The sequence below is a fragment of the Bos javanicus genome, chromosome 5 (assembly GCF_032452875.1).
Source record: "Bos javanicus breed banteng chromosome 5, ARS-OSU_banteng_1.0, whole genome shotgun sequence".
Taxonomy (NCBI): Eukaryota; Metazoa; Chordata; class Mammalia; order Artiodactyla; family Bovidae; genus Bos; species Bos javanicus.
Window position 1 is genome coordinate 66712980 of NC_083872.1, and position 21188 is coordinate 66734167.

Sequence of the window (21188 nt, forward strand, 5' to 3'; positions counted from 1 at the left end):
CCATCTCGGAAGGAGAAGGGGTAATACTGAGATTAAACTGGGGTCATCACTTCTGGAACAAAGAACTCTGGTCATTCATCATTGGTTAAAAAAAAAACAAACAGTACTGCCTTTATTGGTGCTACATAAATTGGTGTTTCTTATAGCTTTCTGAGACTGTAGTTGGGACATCGTACTCAACTTTAATTTCCTTTAAAACTTCCCCTCTTGATTATTGAGAAAGCTTTCCTTTAATTATTTTAACTATGTCATTGGAAAGAAGAGACACTGATTTGAAGAATCAGTATTTAAATAATGAAAAAAGCAAACATTTTCCGAATAGGGAGATATTCAATTCTGAAGACATACACTTGTTACTCTTTGAGTTCCAAGGACTAAAACTGTTCTCTAGAAACTGCTAAAAGAGGGAAGTTGAAAAGTTGATTGTATTTTGAAAACAGGAAAAAAAGTAAGGCAGTTCACATACAGAGTGAAGCAAATCAGAAAATCAGATATTGTATATTAATGCATATATGTGGAATCTGAAAAAAATTGGCATAGATGATCTTAGTTACAAGGCAGAAATAGAGACAGACATAGAGGACAAACGTATGTATGCTGCTGCTGCTGCTAAGTCACTTCAGTCGTGTCCGACTCTGTGCGACCCCATAGACAGCAGCCCACCAGGCTCCCCCGTCCCTGGGATTCTCCAGGCAAGAACACTGGAGTGGGTTGCCATTTCCTTCTCCAATGCATGAGAGTGAAAAGTGAAAGTGAAGTCGCTCAGTCGTGTTCGACTCATAGCAACCCCATGGACTGCAGACTACCAGGCTCGTCTGTCCATGGGATTTTCCAGGCAAGAGGACTGGAGTGGGGTGCCATTGCCTTCTCCAAACATATGTATACCAAGGGAGAAAGTCGGGGTAGGATGAATTAGGAGATTGGAATTAAGATATATACATGACCGATACTATGTAGAAGACAGATAACTAATGAGAACCTACTACATAGCACAGAGAACTCCACTCAGTGCTCTGTGGTGACCTAAATGGGAAGAAAAGCCAAAAAAGAGGGGATTTATGTATAAGACATAGGTGATTCACTTTGCTCTACAGCAGAAAATAACACAACACTGTATAGCAACTATACTCCAAAAATTTTTTTAAAGAAAGAAGTAATACAAGTTGTATTTTCAGGGCTATTCCTAGAAAATTCACCTTTATGTGTCTGGTAGAAAACACACATGGATTATTAACTAATAAAAAACAAATTTGCATTTAACTTTGATCACACAATCAAATACTACAGTTAATATGTGTAGAAGTCAGACAGGTTTCCTACACCAACTATCTATCCAAAACCTCTAGATGTTTTGAAAACTTAGAAAATTCTAAATTTATACAATTTAGAATAACACAGAATGATTAGTTTCTTAGGCAGCAATGCTCCATGGAACCACCTTATCTAATAAAAATTCATCCAGTTGACATAATTCTACTTGGGGTGCTAGTAGGAAAGTTGGGTAAAATGTGAGTAATCTTAAATTTATCTCCATGTTAGCATTTTAACTGCTATTTGCATGTGTGGAAACATGAGATTCACTTCTCAGTCTTTCCTGTTTTATGGCTTTATGTGGGAAAACAACTCCTTTCATGAATTCCTAATGTAAGGAAAATTGTGATAGGGCCATTACCTAGATCCCGATTGAAATACATTGAATGGTCAGTATTTCCTGAGTTTATAGGATTTGCATTTAAATTAAAGCCTTTTGATGAGTCAATATTTGCCTTTAAAAATTCTATAGAAATTACACTTGAATTGAAACAAACATTGAGATATATGTGGTCATGCACTTAGTAAAGATATGGAAAGATGCCTTCAGTGCTGTTAAGACTATCCACATCATAATGCATTTAGAATAGCAAGGGTCTATACACACACAACTTTCATGCATTGGAGAAGGAAATGGCAACCCACTCCAGTGTTCTTGCCTGGAGAATCCCAGGGACTGGGGAGCCTGGTGGGCTGCCATCTATGGGGTTGCTAGGAGTCGGACATGACTGAGCGACTTCCCTTTCACTTTTCACTTCATGCATTGGAGAAGGAACTGGCAACCCACTCCAGTGCTCTGCCTAGAGAATCCCAGGGACGGGGGTGCCTGGTGGGCTGCCATCTATGGGGTCGCACAGAGTCGGACACGACTGGAGCAACTTACCAGCAGCAGCAACATACACATACATACTCAAACACATATTGGGGAATTAACTACCTGTCAGTATCAAGACTACTGTCAAACATTTTAAAATTAAGATTGTTTTTGAAGAAATTTTTCAAAATGTATACCTATTGCCTGCCTAATATGTTGCTTGTGGACTCTGTACATTTCTGCCATTTCTGCAGGTCTTTCCAAGTAGGTCTGGCCTTTGGCATTTATAAAAGTGAACACTGAGAAAATGTCCTCTTTTCTATGAACGGCATGTCATAAACTTTTCTTGAAAACCTATCAAATTTCGTCATTGATTTCACTTTGGCCTGTGTTAATTTTTAATTGCCAGTGTTTGCTGGTCCCACTACTTCTCAATTGGACGAGATCGTCTTTTCTAGGAATTGTGGCCCTGTTCAACCTGCCACCACCCCCACAACTCAGCAACTCGTTCCCAGCTACTAAATCCCCATAACCCCAAAGACCAAAGTCTTCCATTACCCAATCAAGTCAATGTTTGTGTATCTCTGGGCAGGAAAGGAATGAAGCAGAGCTTGGTGAGGTTGCTCCTTTCTCCAAATCTGCTTTTCTTTTGGAAGCCCCAACTCAAGGGCAGGTGTGAAACTATTGTTGTTCAGTCTGCCTGTGTCCCAAAGGCCAGGGAGCTAAAGCGTAAGGCCTACGGGCAAGAAAACTAGAGATTCAAAGAAGAAACATTACTGTTTTAGGGCTCTTTGGAGAAATGGGCCGACAGAATGGGAAGCAACGTGATGTATTACTTTAGCCTGAGACAATGCCCTGGAGGGCGAGCGTCTTGCCAGGTCAGCAGAATTTACTAGTTTAGGTTTGATTCCAGGGTTTGGAGGAGACAGATGTAGCCAGCAAAATTATACTTTGGCAAGAGAAATGCTTTGCTGGACAGAAATGTTGTCCTAAGGGAATGGTTTGGTTTATCAATGTCTAAGGTAAAAGATAATCAAATGCCAGGAGGTCATTTTTATGTTTGAATTATTTCAGTTGGGCCTGCTATATAAATTAGCTACCATTTTCCAGTTACATAGTTTTCATTATTTAGGACATACTGCAGGATTTGAGTATGATCTGCCTGTGACATCTGTCATACCAGTGAAGGAGGCAACATGTGGCTAAAACACAGGTTTTGGAGTCAGACAAATCTGGAATCTGCCACTTATTCATCATTCACCTTGGGCAAGGCACCAAATCTTCTAAGACTCAGATCTTCTTATGTAAAAAAGACTGCTATGAAGGTTAAATGAGAATGTATGTAATCTATAATGTCTAGGTAGACTGTTATGAAAGCTAAATGAGAATGTATATAAAATGTTTTGTACAATGTCTAATAAACTCCATTAGTTCCTTTTTTTTTTAATGAGGAACTGAGCCAGAGCAATTGTTTTTTTGATTTGTGTTTATTTATTTATGGCCACACGACACAGCATGTGAAATCAGGGATTGAACTTGCACGCCTTGCACTGAAAGTGCAGAATCTTAACCACTGGATGACCAGGGAATTCTCATAAATGTTAGCTGTTATAATTACTATTGTTATGGAGTTGAGTTGGTCAACAGGGCTAGCTGGGCAGGTATGCTCCTCCTTTCTTCCTCTTAAAAATGTGTCTTTCCAAAGTTTTGTGAAGAGATGGCTTTTCCAGATAAGATAGGACTGTTCTCCATTAAAGTGAATAGTTTTAACCTGGAATAGGCACTTTACAAGAACAAATCTTCCAACTGAGTCAAACAAGTTATATGGGTTTATCTTGAACTCTTGTTACCTTTGATTTCTCCCAAATAATCCACTCACTAAAATAATTGGTTTTTCAGCATTTGTAACTATTTACTTATTTCAAAACAATGCTGCAAGGCATGGGATAGGTGTAGACAAAATATATGGTCAGAAGTAGTTCCCCAATCACTTTCTTTTTTTTTTTTTTTTTAACCTTTACAAATTTACTTATTCGGCTGGGCTGGGTCTTAGTTGTGGCATGTGGGATCTAATTTCCTGACCAGAGATTGAATCCAGGCTTCCCTGCATTGGGGAGTCTTAGCTACTGGACCACCAGGGAAGTCCCCCCAACACTTTCAACCAATGTATGTATTCCTCCCTTCTTTCTTTTCTCTTCTTCCTCTATATCTTCTCATCTTCTGCTATCGACAATCACTGACATGCTTTTTCTCACTGGTGCACTTTAGAGCCAAAGCTCATGTTATTCTGAGTTCACAGTAGGGTAAGAATTAGAGTTTAGTTCCCTCTCTGAAATGACTGAAATCTAAGGCTCCCTTTCCTGCCAACCATGCTTTGGAAATAAGCAGCCAGCAAGCATACAATGTCACCAGTCCCACTTAATCTCTACTCCACCTTGGACCCATGCCTGAATGAGATGAAAACAGACAAAACAAGAGAAAGAATAAGACGGGATGTTGAGGAATCACATATATGGACCTGAGTTATCTCACTTTTTTGAGAAAGACTGTGACGGAAATTGTAAGATGAATCTGGCTCCAAGGTAGAGATTGTAGCCATGCCACCACCACGTTATCTCCCATACTTACAACGTTACAGTCAGTTTACCCTTTCAGATGTGGGAAGAGAGGCCTCGCAGGCAAAACATAAGGCTTTCATGAATAGAGGGCGACGCCCCTCTTTCTCGTGCCACAGGAAGGTGAATCAGCCAAAGGGGTATTAAAACACATTCTCTTTATTTTTAGTTTCACTCTAAAGTCTATCATTTCTCTTTTCTTTTCAGTTTGGCACCTGCCCTGTGTTCTCAGGGGCCCTACTCCCCATCCGTCTCCTCGCTCAGGCCTCTGTGTTTTGCTCAGGGTACATCTGGAGATTTTCCCAGGGGTGGGTGTGACACGGTCAGCATGGCAGGTGAAGGGGTGACGGCTGCCAGGGCAGTCTGGCGTGTCTGAGGGAGAGTGTTGGGAGGTGGAGGCCCTGTGGGGAGAGGCATCCGGGCCTGCATCAGGGAGTGAGCTGTTGGAAAATAGCCTCCACAGCAGCAGAGACAGCCCTTGGCATCACTGCAGAGAAGCAACAGCCAGAGTCAGCGACAGGTTGAACACAGGAGAGAAGCAGGGAGGGAGAGAGGGAGGGAGAGATGGTTAGAGCATTACAGGATATAAATAACTGCACTGTGTGCACTTCAGTGCCAGTTGGGTTGTATGTGATGTCCCTTTCATGCTGGTGTGTCAACAGCGTTGTTCCTGAATTGAAAAGTCCTGGGGAGTGTTTCTATAGCACCTAGCACTGTGCCATATGCAGAGAGGAAATAAGAAAGCAGGCAATATGGTATACTGAAAACAACATTGGCTTCCAGCCGCAGATTTTTTGTGCAAACTCACAAGTCACACAGATTCTCTGAGATTCTGTTTTCTCACGTAGACAAAGTACTGGGTAACATCAAGCACTCCTAACAATGTGACTCTAAGGATTATCTAGATGGCCCTGGGGCCCACTTTTTAATCAACAATGCATATATGGCGCATAAGTGTTTTTCTCTGAAAGTGAAAGTCATTCAGTTGTGTCCAACTCTTTACAAGCCCCGTCCATGGAATTCTCCAGGCCAGAGTACTGGAGTGGGTAGCCTATCCCTTTTCCAGCAGATCTTCCCAACCCAGGGAATCGAACCAGGGTCACCTGTATTGCAGGCAGATTCTTTACCAACTGAGCTATGAGGGAAGCCTGCTTTTCCTTAATGATAGAGAAGAATCTACTGAAGAAAAGTTTGATGAAAGAACTAGGACTTTCCTCTTTGTCAGGTTTAATTTTAGACAAAAACAAGATTGATATTTCAGATTAATTTAAGAAAAGTAGAGATCAGCATTGAGTATGATGGAGGAAAGCAGAGGAAATGTTCAATATAGAGGTGCGTTTGAGTAAGGGAAGGCGACAAGACCATGTAGGGAGACTGCAGAAGCCAGATCAAAGTCACGATTCACGTGTGAATTAGGAGGCTAAGAAAGGTCAGAGAGTCATCTGCTGGAGCTGTTTAAACAGAAACAGTTTCCATCTCAAAAACTGAGATCCTAAAGGTTTTGAGGCATGAGGAAGTGGCCTCTCTTGTGTGGGCACTTGGAAATCAGAATGAGTATGAGAATAGTCTTTCTAGAAATCACTGGACATGGTCTTTTAACATTTCACAAAGCTGTATCTTCTAAAGGTAAGTGATAAGTCCTAGAAGGGTTGTTCATATTGTTGACCAGAGCACTGAACTTCCTAGTATTCAGTATGGGTAACACTTTATTTCACTGGCTTCCTGAGTGTCTGTCTATGGTATATGAATCCTCTGTGTGATATTCAATTCCTTCCTGGGGGGACAGGTGCAGAGTCCCCAGAAAATTCCATCTACAATTGCATGTTATTTTATCTGGTAACATGAATGGGCATCCAGACAGGTCATCATCTCTGTCATTGGTATCCAACATCTGCCCAGAGGACAAAATAAAAAGAGAACCATTATAAGCATGGTTTTACAAGTGCTAGACTTTTCTTTTTATAAAATAAACTAATGCTGAGGTTGTTAAAATTTTGAAACCTGTACAGGGAGTTCTCAAGCAAGTGATAGCATTAATATGATTCATCAGAATATCAAGCAAGTATGCAGACTGAGGCTGAATGTTTCCTTTGGAGAGTGATTATATTATCTAGGGGCTTCCCTAGTAGCTCAGCTGGTAAAGAATCTGCTTGCAGTGCAGGAGACCTGGGTTAGATTCTGGGTCAGGAAGATCCTCTAGAGAAGGGATAGACTACTCACTCCAGTATTCTTGGGCTTCCTTGATGACTCAGCCAGTAATGAATCTGTGTGCAGTGAGGGAGACCTGGGTTAGATCCCTCAGTTGGGAAGATCCCTTGGAGAAGGGAAAGACTACCCACTCCAGTATTCTGTCCTGGAGAACTCCATGGATTGTACAGTCCATGGGTTCACAAAGAGTTGGACATGACTGAGTGATTTTCACTTCCACTTTCTTTCTTTCTATGTTATCTCAGAAACTTTCAGCTAAAATCTGGACTCATCCTACCATTCTGTATTTATTTTTTTTTCTATAGAATTTTGCTCTCATATTTTCTTCCCTCCTCCTTAATGTTTACTTGCTTAAACATGACTAAGACTTCAACAGTTTCCCTCAAATTATTGTATTTTAGAAGTTCATATATCTTTGGATATGATAGCTGTCCTTGACGTTGACTTCAAGGTCAACTAAGAAGTATCTTAGTCATCTGACAATCAAAGAACTCAGTTTTAGCCACCCCACTCCTCCCAATCTCCTTCCCTACCCCCAAATATTATTTTTCTGAATTGAACAAGTGAAGTATGAATAAAGAGAGAGGTGTGGCTAGGTTGCGGCTCATCTCCAAGCTAAATCCTGTTTTCTTCTTTACTTCTTCTGGGATCAATATCATGTCTGTTATCTCCAAACCTCATTCAATGCTTTTAGTAAATATTATTATCAATCAAGAAAAATCTCTGCTTCTCTTATTTATTTTACTAACGGAAAACATTTTCAGCTTGTAATTTTGGCTGGAGAAACCAAACTTTTTCATTTTTATTTTTTCTCACATACTCAAACACACTTGTGAATGACCACATTACTCTACTCTGGGACCCTACTCAGAGGCAAAGGCCTCTTGGCCTTTGAGCCAGTCACTCACTTCTGTGAATTTTCTTTCTGAGAACTGGAGACAATTGCCCCAGAAGTCATTTCCCAATTTATCACAAAACCTGTCCGTGGTTGCAGAATTAGTTGGCCTCATTAGAAGCAAGCAACATGAGGCCTGATGTGTCCTACAGCTGCAGAGGCTCCTTCATGCAGGGACACTGGGCCAGGATAACTGCTTGTGGGATATTTTATTTCCCTCAACACTTGCCTTCTGTCTGCTCGCTTTGGCTCAGGTCTGGATTTGGGAAGCCTGCATGAAGGCACTGCTGATGCTAATATTTGGCATGATTGTTGTTGTTTAGTCGCTAAGTTATGTTCGACTTTTTTGCAACCCCAGACTGTAGTCCGCCAGGCTGCTCTGGCCATGGGACCTCCCAAGAAAGAATACTAGAGTGGGGGTGCCATTTCCTTCTCCAGAGGATCTTCTCAACCCAAGGATCAAACCTGTGTCTCCTGCATTGGCAGGCAGATGCTTTACCACTGAGCCACCATGATTAGCTCTGACCTAACTCTATTAGAAAGTCAGGGCCCAAGTTCAGGAGCAAAATGCATAGCTGTCCAACAGAGCAGCCTCTATTCTCTCTTTCCAGCCTTCAAGCAAGTACTTGCTTCCTTATAATCCTATAACTAGCCTCCCACATGTCTGAGAAAGGAGAATATAAAATCCAGTGACCTCTTAATGGGTATGGTCTCCATAATCACCACAATGTCAATTAAATACCTATTTGTATAACATTAATTGTATAATATTGTATAACTGCATGTATAAACCTTTAGGTTGATGAGAAGAAATGATTGTCAAGGTCTTGCAACACCTTCTGTGTAATAGGGATGGGAGGAGAAGTGAAGCGTTTTGACTCTGAGCAGCAGGAATTCTGATAAGAGAATGTAGAGAGCATTACAAACATCCTCATTGTTGAGATATCAGTCCAAGTCTTCGATAACGATTTTCACAAGAAAGAGTGACAGGAAAAAGAGGGCTGTTGCTCTAGAAATATTTTAATCTACTTCTAAAGACTTACTAAATTTGTTAATTTTTCTTCTCAAGCAAGTTCTTGTCTTCCTCTTCCTCCTCCTTTGCTCCTGGTTCAGGATGATACTTTGAGAAAGGTGTTTGTGAAGTCCTAGTCTTCCTGTATCTTCTCAATGAACCAGTGCTCCCGCGGCCCACTGAGATCTGCCCTCTACAGGCATTTCCCGCGGTCAGACTATGAACCATCATAAATTCCTTGCATTCTTCAGAACATCTGTGCCTTCTTTTGCCACATCTTTTTTCCTGGTACTCAAGAGGCCACAAATCACCCTGGACTTCTTCTTCCAGGCTGTTGATGTCTTAACACTCTCCTTTCAAACCAAATTCCTCTCTTGTCCTTGGCTGTGGCTCTTGGCTTTCCAGCCTTCTCATCTCCCCCATCTGGGTTAGTCATCTGTGGCATCACCACCTGTGGTTCTTTCTTCTAGCCTTCTATCTAGCCTGAAATGATGCATTTCTTCAAGTGTCAGAGTTACTAGGCAGACCATACTACCTGGTTTGATGCTCAGTTAAGCTTCCTTTCCTTGATTTAAACACAGTGGTGCAGACAATATCTTCATGTGCAAGAACACTTGGGAACACTAAAACCTAGAAGCTATTGATTAGCTAGTGAGAAAGAAGGAGCTATATTAAGACCTAAAGGTATAATAAAATGAGGTTTGAACCTTTTCCATTAAATGCAAGTTTCTCTGGAGATTGAAAGGGGCATTTCATTCTTCTGTCCATTTTATGTTTAAACTTATTTATTTCACATTTAGAACAGATGGATGCCTTTGCAATAATATATTACCAACAATTTCCCTTTGTTGAATGCTTTCTATTAAAATTGTATAGTAAATGTTACTTTTCTTGTCTTATTTCATTTACAGCATCTGCATGGAGTAGGCATTATTACTGTATCCATTTACAGAGGAGGAAATGGAGATTTAGCAAGGGTAAGTAACTTGACCCAAATTATATAGCTAGTAGATTGCCGAGCCAGTTCACCTCAACTGGGGATGCCTTGAAAGTGGGAGAATTCTCAGATGAGGAAAAATTCTGAAGCTGATACCATTACTGGGATCCTCAAAGGCACATAATGTTAAAATCCATGATGGCTATGGGGAAGGGTATCTAAATTAGCCCACCAACTCCAGGGTTAGAGCTAGTGTGTCAGACAGAGGTTTAGCCCAGGTATTTCAGAGAGTGCCAGAAGGAATGTCATGCATGGCTTTTACCCTCGAGAAAAAAGTCTGGGCAGCCCTGCAGTTTAAGGCATGGCTGGGTGTTCACATCTCACCCAGTACACTGCGATTCTTTCCACTTTCAAAAGGGGCAGTCAGCTCTGTCATGCAGCCAGACCATCTTATTTCCAATCCCCTTGAATTGCACAAAGTCATAACAACTTTAGCAGAAATTGAAAAGAGAATTGTTAACCAGACTCTTGCTATCCCAACAAATCAAATATCATAATTAAAAATTTTTTTTTAGTTCTCACCCAGATGCATGCATCAGTTTGACACAGGTACAGTCACAGCCTAAATTCAAGGTAGTATTTTGTGTTTTTTCACTTAACATTATATTGTAGGCATTTTTCATACTGTTATATAATCTTTATAATTATAATTTTAAAGCTGAAGAATATTTGCTTGAGTAGATTTGCCACCATTTATTTTTTAAACCATTTTCCTGTTGTTAGACATTTAGGCTATGTCCAGTTTTATTACTATTTTAACTAATGCAACAATAAGTGTCTCTGTGCATATAACTTTCTACTTCTAGATCATTTGTAAGAATAAATTCCCAAATAGTATCAGAAAATCCTGATTTGATGAAAGCCCACAGTTTCTTATAAGGACCAAAGCAGAGAATTATATCCAGATTTTCCCCCAGGATTAGAAAAGAAACCATCAAGGTGGAGCATAAACAGGAATCTTACCTGCATCCTGTGAATTAGAATAAAAGAACCAATTTCTGTTTTCAATTACTAGTGCAGTAATTGAATTGCAGTTTCCTAGTGCGTCCAAATTTTGCCAAGTAGAAGAAATACCGGGAAAAATGAAATTGATGACAAGAGACCTTGGTTCTCAGTTTTCAAAATCATCAAGTACTTACGAGTTTTCTTCTCTGGGGTGGGGGGAGGGGATCCGCAGGAGCATAGCCGCTGACAGCATCACACCCCCATAAGGAGCGGAGGAGTTTGTGGTCTAAATAGCAAAGTCTCTACTCTCATGATCCTTCTGAACTCAGGTCCTCTCTGGAATACCTTGTCCTGCCCAGCCTGGAGTCTCTCAACCTGCTTTCAGGGAGTAATACCCCTGACAGCCCATCTAACTCCAGATTTGACCACATCTGTCCTCCTTTTACTACGTTATTCCTCTCTTGCTTATAATCATTCCATCACAAATGTTCATTGAACATCTACTATATTCTAGACACTGCTCTCAGTCCTGAGGATAAGACACGAACAAAACAGATGAAAATGGGATCACAGGTCACCATGCCCTCCATGACCCTGATTCCTGTGACAACCTGAAAGGAAGCTGTAGTGCAGAGATGCTGGCCTCAACAGTTCAAAGACCACTGCCCAGAGTGGCTGGAGTCTGAGTCTAGCAAGCGAGTTTCCCTCCAGCCCCTGAGAGAACTCTTGTCTGAGGGTTTCATTCCCGCTAACCTCTTTGAAAATGCAAAATGATTATTTTGTGCATCACAAACTAGCCCTTAATCTATACATTAGTCTTTATTTTCTGTTTTATTTCAAATGGTAAACATTCTCTACCCACATAACTGCCTCCTAATCCCCACTGAAAAGACCAACTTCAGGTTCACATGCCTGTGGGGACTCTTGAAGCCACCTGGGCCCAAGGTGACTCAGACGTCACGCGGTGGGTGGTTACACAGCGATACGTATCAGTGCTTCTCAGGCTGTGCATCTATCAGTGTCATCCAGAATTCTGGTTAAACAACACTGTTGGGGGCCACCTTCAGTTTGTGTATCAGGAAGTGTGAGCTGGTGCCTGAAAACCTGCATTTCCAAGTCTTCAGATGATGCCCTTGTGTTTCTGGTCTCTGTGGGATACAGGCATCTAACATAAGGATGTCATATATGACTAAGTGGAGGAGCGCTGGTTAGGAGGAGAGGGCCAATGAGGACTGACATCCAGAGAAGGACCCCTTACCCTTTCAAGACTCCATAAAGACTTCCTACCTCTTTTGATAATTGGCCAATAAAGGTAACCATATGTTAGTCTAGTAGCAGATCTAGTTTTACGGCAAGAAGAAAAAAAAAATCATAACCCTCCAAAGTAAGAAACTACTCTGAAACAAAAAACACATGTTGACCTTTTTCCCTTCCCTGCCTTTTTTATTTGCATGGTCTGTGTCATTCTGACTGTTGCTAGCACCTGAAGACAACAAGCCAGTTTGCAGGGAGGGAAATTAGAGCCTAAACAAATTCCCTGGCCATGTGGAAAGCTGGAAACACAGGGACGTCCTCTGATATGGAAAGCTGCCTCTTCTAAGGACCAGGTTCAATTTATTTTTACACTTCCAAATTGTCAGGTGGGTATTCAAGCCAGTCTGCTCAATTGTAAAACTTATTTCTAGACAACAGACTTCCCAAGGATCCACATCTATCGTTTCTATGTCCTCACCCTTTAACCTCCCAGGCTACTGCAGAGAAGCCAAACAGGGGGGGTGGATTTTTGGCACACTCTCAGGACCACATCATCAAAACCTCTTTTCACGGGTCATTCAAAACTCATGGCAAAGGAGTGTGCAAGGGAAATACAGAACCAGGTGGTTATATCTACCAAAGGGCATCCATTTTTGCAAAAAAGGAAAAAATCATAATTTGTTATTTGTCAGTCAGGCTCCACATACACATCAGCATTTCTTGAGCAAGTGTCAGGATCAACCCTGCTGAGGAAACAGGGTTAATTAATCCAACTGCTTCCATGCAGAAGTGGCAGGAAGAGGACAAACGCTGCTCTATTTCTTTGCCGAGCTCTTCTCATGAGAGCGTCTGTGAGGCTCCCATAGCTTTAAATCAAATGCTGCCCCGCAGGCAGGAAATCCATATCGGGAGCAGGGGGAGGAAAGCAGGGGCCACTGCTGGCTTGGCAATTATAACCTTCCTCCAGGTCCCTGTTTCCATTTCCCTTTAAAGAAGAAGTTGGGTTTTTAATGATTCCCTTTCTAGTCACTTCCTTCCCGTTGCCTTGTGAGGTCATTTCAGTGCACGCCTTCTTCACAGATCTATTTCTGGAAAACATCAGAGGGAAAATGACCTCATTCACTAATTGGGAAGCCAATTGGGTATCCCCAGGGTTGGCTGGTACTTCTGTGTTGAGGGGTCTCCCCACCCTCCCTGGCTGTTACTTATTAGCATCCTTTGTGTACTGAGCATTCCATCAAGGCTGAAGGAGCTTGGGAAGAGGGAGAACAGTTGGTCTAACCCCAAGAAACTCAGAAGTTAATAAGAAACATGAACCAACAGGTCAACATGAGAGCAGAAACTTAGTAGAACTTTAGCACCAAACAGGTCCTTAGAAATCCTCTAGTCCAGAGATGAGTTTTGGTAAGAAGCCTGTGAATCCTCTACATGGTGTGTAATTATGTGTGTTTGTGGATTTTCCTGGAAAGTGGAAATTCAGACACTCTGAAGGTCCCATGATCTGAGGAAAGTAGGGAAATACAGGCCCAGGCTTGCAGAGAAGCCAGTCGTGTTCCTATTTTACCTTTCACAAACATCCAGCTGGCCTGCACAGCATATACCAAGTGCTGCAGTCAATGTCAAAAGACACCATAGGATCTAAGACCCCTCTTCAGCCCAGTGTTCACCAAAGAGCCACGCAAAAAGCTTAGGAAACAGCTATATGTATTATCCCATTTTAGAGAGTCTGAAAGTTCACCAGCCTGTTCAAGCTTGTGAGAGATTCGATAGTGAAAAAATCTATCTGATAGTACTGAAGTCCACTCTCCCTATATTTAATGGACCTTGGACTCCTATTTTCCAGAAATGTCTATCAAATTCCTAGGGAACTAAGGCAACTGTATCCTGAAATTCCTTCCATTTATCACTTCTTTTGATTAAAGCACATGAAAGAGTCCTTTGGAAATGTCAATAATTTACTAAGGAATAATGCATTATCAGGCTTCCTTTGTGGCTCAGCTGGTAAAGAATCCGCCTGTAATATAGGAGACCTGGGTTCGATCCCTGAGTTGAGAAGATCCCCTGGAAAAGGGAAAGGCTATCCACTCCAGTATTCTGGCTTAGAGAATTCCATGGACCATACCCATGGGGTTGCAAAGAGTCGGACATGACTGAGTGACTTTCACTTCACTTCAATACATTATCAGCCATCGACATCCCAGCAAAAGTGAAGTCTAGGTCTAGGAGAATAGACTATAAAGAGGGTTGGTTTGCTAAGGGGGATTGGTTCAGAATAGCAGACCCCTGCTAAATTGTAACAGAGAAGGCAATGGCACCCCACTCCAGTCCTCTTGCCTGGAAAATCCCATAGATGGAGGAGCCTGGTAGGCTGCAGTCCATGGGGTTGCTAAGAGTCGGACACGACTGAGTGACTTCACTTTCACTTTTCACTTTCATGCATTGGAGAAGGAAATGGCAACCCACTCCAGTGTTCTTGCCTGGAGAATCCCAGGGACTGGGGAGCCTGGTGGGCTGCCGTCTATGGGGTCACACAGAGTCGAACACCACTGAAGCGACTTAGCAGCAGCAGCAGCTAAATTGTAAGATGTTCAGAGCCACCCCCACCCCTTGGGAAGCTTTCTCCTTGGGGAATCTACCACACTGAAAAGAGCCACCATCTGGACATCTATCATTCCATTGTTTCTTTCAGAACATTTATCAAGATTTGATTGGGTTCTGTGTATTTATTGCCTGACTTGTATCTTGTCTCCTTCCTCCCCACCCCCACTGGAATGCAAGATCCATAATATTCTGTTCACTGCTGTAGCCTCAACACCCACTGCAGGCCTGCAAACAGTGCGAGCTTAATGAATACATTTTGGTGGTATACACTGGTATGGCATGCTACTAAGTGAAAAGAGAAATTGTGATTTGTTCACTGCTGTATCCCCAGTGCCTTTCATTAAGGCTCAAAAAGATGTTGAGTCAAATGGATGGAGAGAAGTGGTTTGCATTGCTTATCATGCTCAAACCATGCTTGTGGGTATTGGGAGAAGTGAGTGATATTCAGATTCATATAGGATTGATGTAAATTGAGATTCCTTTCTCAGTGACTGAAATAATATACTTAGAATGTTTTTCAGATTGCACGAAGGCAGAGAAAGATTCTCAAGCATTAGGAGGTAGGATTACAATTTAAAGTGACCTTTAATAGTTTAGAAGGGGGTGGTCATTAAAAACAGGAAGATGTTTAAAGTGAACAAAAATGGGCTTCAATTGGCAGAGACAAGTACTACGGCAAGATACCTGTGGACTCTGAGTGAGAAAGTTCAGCAACAAAATGGTAATATAATGCAGACGTATGTCGAGATTATGAAATGAAATCCTGGAGAGTAATCTTTCCACAAAACTTGGCATTGCTGAGGTTTTAATTAGAGTGGGAACTCAGATTTCATTCTCCTATTTTAAGACTCATTTGGAGAATCTGGAAAGGATCCAGATAGGAGTAAAAAAAATGATTAACTAGGTGGAAAATAGAATGAAAATTCAGCCCCAAAAAGGAAAGACTAAGAGGTGACTTAATCTTCACCAGCAGGTATAATAAGGGTTATTACATGGAGTATTCCTTCTCATCTCCACTGAGGACTAGACAGGGGTAAACAGACTTGTGCTGCTTTGAAAATGTTTCTACTTTAGCATCAGGAAGAATTTCTTGATTGTAAGGGGGAAACACGCTGACCCAGTGTGCTGTGGGAAGCTGCCCTGGAGATCTTTAAATGTAGGATGACAACCATCTGCCTTGGAAGGCTTAGATAGAAGCAGGGGACTGGACCTAAGGACCTCTTGGCTTTCCTTCCATCTTTGATTCTGTGTTAAGAATCCCAGCCACTAAGCACCCCATTCTACACTAATCCTCCATTCCCGTCATAAGACAGACCCCACACTGTCAAAATCCAAAAGGCTTCCCCCCGGGAGGAGCTCAATTGTTCTCTTCTGAATAGGAAGGAAACTGATAGTGTTGCTTCAGCTGCTTCCCTTCTCCAGCCCCCACAGAGAGAGGCCAGCTCTTGTCCTGATGGGCCTCCCCAAATACTGGGACGGGTCTGCTCTCCATCTTGTGTGGGACTGGAAGATGTGCATCCAGTTGGAGACAGTTGATACCTCCAAGAATCAAGGAACATCAGAGCCACAAGACATTTCAGAGCTAATCCAGTCTAATCACCTGCTGCTCAAATGAGGAGACTTCAAAAGCTGCAATGACTGTCTTCAGGTCATGCAGCCAGTTCTCTCTGCTTGGGACTAAAATATACACCTTGTTTTTCCTTATGCCTCAGTGGCTCCACTCTAATTGTTTGTACATTAGTTGGAAGGAATATTTTAAATGCAGATAGAATGTCTAAAACCATATCTGCAGTAGCTTAACCGTAGGTGAGAAGATAGGAAAGGAAGAGCAGAAACTCCTCTGGCAGGTTATGAATACCTGGGAGTATCATTCAACTGGAATAAGTATATACAAGTCACCCTTACTCTCTAGTAGGTCACCATCTCCTGTCAGTGAGGTCAGTGGACCAGGAATATTTTAAGGCTTATTCCAATACACTATGTTATGATTATGTGATTTAAAATTTTTGTTATAAAATAATAGTGAACTGAAACTCAGTTGCTGGGCTAAAGGAATGAATTTGGGGGGGAGGAGATTATTTGTGATGTAATCAGATAGCTGCTCAGTTTATTTGAGACTTCTTTTTATTTAAAAAATAACAATATTTTTACATTGGGGTGGGGGATGGTCAGGCTTCAGCTGTCACCTGTGCAAAGAAATTTCCAAACCTGTTCGTCTGGACTATCCTCTCTGAGCTTTGGACCACCACCACTCATGAGCCTGGGGATTATCTTCTGAATGCCCCATTATTATTCAGTATCTCTAGAATCAAAGTGAAATTCCTTGCCTTAACAAAAGTCAACCCAAGTCAAATATTCCTCTGGACTTGCCCGTGTCTGCTTATCCAGACCCGAAATCCTACAATCATCTTTGACTACTTTCTCTCCTTTTTCCTTTTGTCCAGAGAGGCAACATTTTGTATCAAGTCTTCCTTTATCATAGCTGACAGATTTCCCAATTTCTGCCCATACCTACTATTCCTGGAAAATTCCAGGCACTCATGACTGTTCTGTCTCCAGCTTTTTTCTGCTTTTGTTTATCTTTCAGATGAGCTAGGGCATATGAGGCAGGTGACAGCAGACTGCAGTTTCAGAAGTCAAGAGAGATAACTGGGCGTGGGAAATAGTTGGAAAACGGACTATGGTGTGAACTGACTTAGGAGAAGCTTGGCACCACAAATCCTCAGAGGTTGGGCAATATATGGATTTCCCACGGAATGTGGAAAGGAGGTCACAAGACATTTTGTATAGATATTAGATAAAACTGTAACCCAAGTAGACTAGAAAACTTGGGGACATCTGGTTTATCATTTAATTCTTGAAACAATTCTATAAGATAATAATTCTGTAATAATTCTATTCTTCCCATCTTACCAGTGAAAATAGTGAGTGTTAGAAAAGTTTATTGATTTGTCTCAAGACCATTTATGGCACCCCACTCCAGTACTCTTGCCTGGAAAATCCCATGGACGGAGGAGCCTGGTAGGCTGCAGTCCATGGGGTCGCTAAGAGTCGGACACAACTGAGCGACTTCACTTTCACTTTTCACTTTCCTGCATTGGAGAAGGAAATGGCAACCCACTCCAGTGTTCTTGCCTGGAGAATCCCAGGGACTGGGGAGCCTGGTGGGCTGTCATCTCTGGGGTCACACAGAGTCAGACATGACAAGCGACTTAGCAGCAGCAAGACCATTTACCTACTAAGTGGCCAAGCCAGAATTCAAACTCAGGTCTGTCCAAGCACTAAATCATTCTACCACAGTAATCCTGCCTAGAGCATCTTAGAGCATTCTCAAAGAGGCACTGAATATGAAACACTAGAAAATAAAGCCTAGTATACCTCTTAATCCATTTACTTGATACAGCAGCATGGATAGTACCAAAAGAGATATATTTTTATTTACCCTTTTCCAGAGTGCTTCTAACATTATTTTGTTTGGCTTAGTAAATAAAGTTATGTGAAAACAAATGATCTTTGCATTATGAAAAATATACCTCCTCCCTCTATTATTTTAGGCTCCTTTTTAAGTTCTGCTGATCCTAATTGTCATCTCTTAAGGTGCTGAAAATCTTGTTAATTGCTTTTGTCTTGTTCAACATCATCTAACAAAAGCAGAAAGGAAAGGACAACTGAGGATAAAGTCATTCTCTTGGGTAGCCATTCATTTGCTCTAATACAACTGGTTAATAGATAGAGCATGAAATTGCTCAAGAAACATGGCCACCAGGAGTTTTGTTAATATTTTCTATATCCAAGTTTGAAAGTGAAACGTGAAAGTGAAGTCGCTCAGTCGTGTCTGACTCTTTTTGACCCCATGGACACCTTGCTCCTCCATCCATGGGATTTTCTAGGCAAGAGTACTGCAGTGGGTTGCCATTTCCTTCTCCAGGGAATTTCCTGACCAGGGATCGAACCCAGGTCTCCCACATTGTAGATAGATGCTTTATACCCAAGTTTAAATAGTTTAAAATCTGGAGCGAAGCCAGCCTCATATGCAAGCAGAATGATAAAAATAATAATAAATGTTAGCTGAGCATCTACTATGTGCCAGGTGCTAGTCTAAGCACCACTGGTCACCTCATATCATCTTATAGGAACAAAGAGAGTGTCCCTATACCTGTGCTTGATAGCATGGAAAATAGTCCAGAGATCACAGAGCTCATCCAGTAACGCTGCCAGGACTGGCATCTGGATCTGGCTGATACTAGATCAACTTTTGGTTCTGTGGTGCGTACGTGAGCACCTAGCGGTATGACTTGTATTTTGAGGTGGTCCTTCTGGCAGGGATTCCTACTCATTGCTCAATACACATTTTCCCTCTTTCCATAATAACAGAAATCCGAATTTTCAGTTAACCATGTTTCTCAGACTCCCTTGCAGCTGTGTATGGCCATTTGCTGAAATTCTAGGCAATGGCACATAAGTGAAAGTGTTATGTGACAGATTCTAGAATCCTTCCTTAAAAGACAACCAAATTTTTTTTTTTTACCTTTTGAAAATCTTGCTGACTGGAATGCTATTCCTAGCTGCTCCAGGAGCTAGTGTGGGCCATACAGATGGGGCCAAAATGTAAGGATGATGACATAGAAAGCTATTAATAGAAGGAGCCTAGATCCTTTAGGATTTTGGGGAACAGAGCTGATGTTCAACAGCCCTGATCTATGTATCTTGGGATGTCTGCGTGAGAGACAAATAAACTTCCATGTTGTTTAAGCCAGTATAATCCTAGAACTCTGTTACTTGCGGAGTATCTTAATGATAACCACTTCTTGAATGAACAAAATTCACTGGTCACCGAATGACTCCTGCTGCCTCGAATGTCATTATAGCTTTGTTCATTTGGATTAGGGTATACTTGTACTGGGCTTCTCAGAGAAGGCAATGGCACCCCACTCCAGTACTCTTGCTTGGAAAATCCTATGGACAGAGGAGCCTGGTAGGCTGCAGTCCATGGGGTCACTAAGAGTCAGACACGACTGAGCGACTTCACTTTCACTTTTCACTTTCATGCATTGGAGAAGGAGATGGCAACCCACTCCAGTGTTCTTGCCTGGAGAATCCCAGGGGCGGGGTGCCTGGTGGGCTGCCGTCTATGGGGTCACACAGAATCCGACACGACTGAAGTGACTTAGCAGCAGCAGCAGCAGACTGAAACAGGAGAGTTATGGTCATACAAATAAAGTGTTCTCCCAACACTGCCTCAGTTTCACAGGGATAAGAGGGCAGCCTCTGTAAGTAGTTATTCATGGATGTATTCACTCAGAAATTCATGCAACAGATGTATTTACTGAATACCATTTGGTAGGCGTACTTTTGATGGATTAAATATTAGAAAATATTAAGGAAATTCAAATCTATGGTGACAAAATAATTTATAATCTAAATAGTCTTCTGCAAAGTTAAAATCCAGTTTAAATACAAATCACTTTAAAAAGCAAACAAAACTGTTAATAACCTACCATATTTAAGGCACCGTCCTAAGTGTTGTAGAGTATGTGACAATGGCTGGGTAAGGCAAAGCCCTGGCCTTCACAGAGTTTCTGATTCTGCAGGGGGAGGAGATAGCCCATCATAAAAAGCAGAATGAGTATAAGTGACATAGCAGGTACAGATACAATGAAGGTCAGAGAAGAAACTCTGCTGAATCTCCACTTATGAGAGAGACGACTATCTCATGGATCCCTTTAGTACTCCATTGCTATGGTTTTCTGCTTGCAGAAGAGAGGAGGCAGTGGAGTTGTTCTACCGCTGATGTCCACACTATTGCGAGATTTCAGCAGAGGCATTCTGTCAGGACATTGACGATGGGATTGCTTTCTCAGAAGAGAGATTTTATGAGTTGAAAGGTCTTTTCCAATCCTATAATTCCGTGGTTCTTCTATCTCCATTCTTAACAGAAACTCTTACCGTCTGGACTACCTAGAGTTTCTAGGTTTTGTCATATTATATGTTCTTTGCAGAAGGAAAATATGAACATGGGTAGTACAGAGACCTCCAAGAGATGCTACCTCATGAATTCTCTTTTTCATCTCTTCCAGTAGAATAGATAGAGGTGCCCAAAAGAAAATGTTCAACAGCATTGAATGGGGGTTGTGAGATGAAGACTTAAGCATTTTGGTAAAGTGATGGATTCTCAGAACTAAGAAAATCCATCCAGAGTATATCTGGATGTTATACCTGTGTTACAGTTGTGTGTGAGTTTTACACAGTAGATTCTTTAAAGAGGAGGCACTTTTTCCCAGGGCTTTTACATTATTCTCCTATCACTGTTTCTTTCCCTCACCAAATTTCATGCTTTTCTTGCCCGTTTCACTCATTTGTTGCTCAAAGCTGAAAAATCTCCTTATTTTTACACAATTCTCATAGAAATTGCTCCATTACAAACAGTAAAGGAGTAGCACAAAAAGCTAAGTGAAACATTTTGGTTGTGACAGGAACCTTATTTGCCTTTTGGCCCTGCTTTCTGGCTTTCTTTGTGAAGTCCCTCTTGCTCTGAT

The 21188-nt window shown here is 41.6% G+C and overlaps 1 protein-coding gene and 1 long non-coding RNA gene across 11 annotated transcripts in view; one reads left to right on the forward strand and one right to left on the reverse strand.

Moving 5' to 3' along the window:
* LOC133247812 (uncharacterized) overlaps positions 1-21188 on the forward strand; it is a 67048-nt gene that overhangs the window by 38358 nt on the left and 7502 nt on the right. Inside the window, exons 4-5 of one of the 2 annotated variants that reach the window (XR_009736510.1) lie at positions 9767-9832; positions 12278-12437. This is a non-coding gene — a long non-coding RNA (uncharacterized LOC133247812). Of the gene's footprint in view, positions 1-3257; positions 3590-9766; positions 9833-12277; positions 12438-21188 lie in introns of those variants that run through there. The other variant, XR_009736511.1, reaches the window with a different exon arrangement.
* IGF1 (insulin like growth factor 1) overlaps positions 1-21188 on the reverse strand; it is an 80954-nt gene that overhangs the window by 29079 nt on the left and 30687 nt on the right. The window lies entirely within an intron of this gene.